This window comes from Hipposideros armiger, unplaced genomic scaffold (assembly GCF_001890085.2).
Source record: "Hipposideros armiger isolate ML-2016 unplaced genomic scaffold, ASM189008v1 scaffold_1575, whole genome shotgun sequence".
Lineage (NCBI taxonomy): Eukaryota > Metazoa > Chordata > Mammalia > Chiroptera > Hipposideridae > Hipposideros > Hipposideros armiger.
In genome coordinates, this window is record NW_017732925.1 from 26,359 (window position 1) to 27,424 (window position 1,066).

The window sequence follows — 1,066 nt, forward strand, 5'->3', positions numbered from 1 at the left end:
TCCCCTAAGGCTGCAGCAGATAAGGAGACCCTGGGGCATCTCATACAGGCTGGAAGAAGGTAAGGGTTCTTACCATGTCAACACACCCCAGATCTCTGCCTGTGGGATCAGTGGAAGCAAAATGGTGAGAATTTTTTCTCTCTTCCTAATTTAGATTGACAGTAGAAAATACTGGCGAAAGCTAGTTTCTTGGGCAAGTGTGGCTCTGGTAAAGATTTGGTTTGAGTGTCTTGTTTTCTGCTGATCCCATTACTCCCAGAGATGGTCATTATCTCTGCTAGCTGGAGGACATATATGCATCTGATAGGCAGCCAAATATTGGGTTGTCGGAAAAGCCATGACGCATTTTTGCAACGAAAACCAGAAAAAATACGTCATGATTTTCCCGACAACCCAATAGGATGTGGATCAAGTTTAGGGAATCTAAAAGATTATTCTGTTTAAAGGGAGGAAAACACGTGATTTCCTGTGTTTTGGAACGGCTGTTTAAAGACGGGGCCCCACATCTTTTCCTAGGCTTCTACGGAGTCACCTTTTGGATCTACGTGTGAGGGCTGTGTCCTTTGCACTCTCTTGTGGAAGCTTCTTGTTCCCTCAGTTAGGCCATAAAAGGCTTATTGGTTTGAGTCGCTATAGATCCTACCATTAGTGACCAGACAATGGAGACACTGAATGGAAAAACTTGCACATTGAAAAAACTTTTGGAGAGCTCTCATATTGGTATAATGACTAGCCATTAAGATTTCCTTAATAAGATGGACAGAAATTAGAACAAAAAGCAAAGTCCACTCAGGCTCCTTCCTGTTTGCCTTCAGATATTTGCAGATATTATAAAAAACAAACAAACAAATAAACACAAAAACCAGGGCATTGACAGTACAATTGTCCAGCACTGAAGAGAAAAAAACAATGGAAAAGAAAAAAAATCTTACCAAAGACAACGAAAAATGTTTATGTCCTAAGAACTAGTTGGGTAATTGTCAGGTTGGAAGCCCCAAAATATGGCCTGACAGAAATGTGGGCTAAACTCCATTTATAGCTAGGGTCCTACCAAACTGCTGTCAGT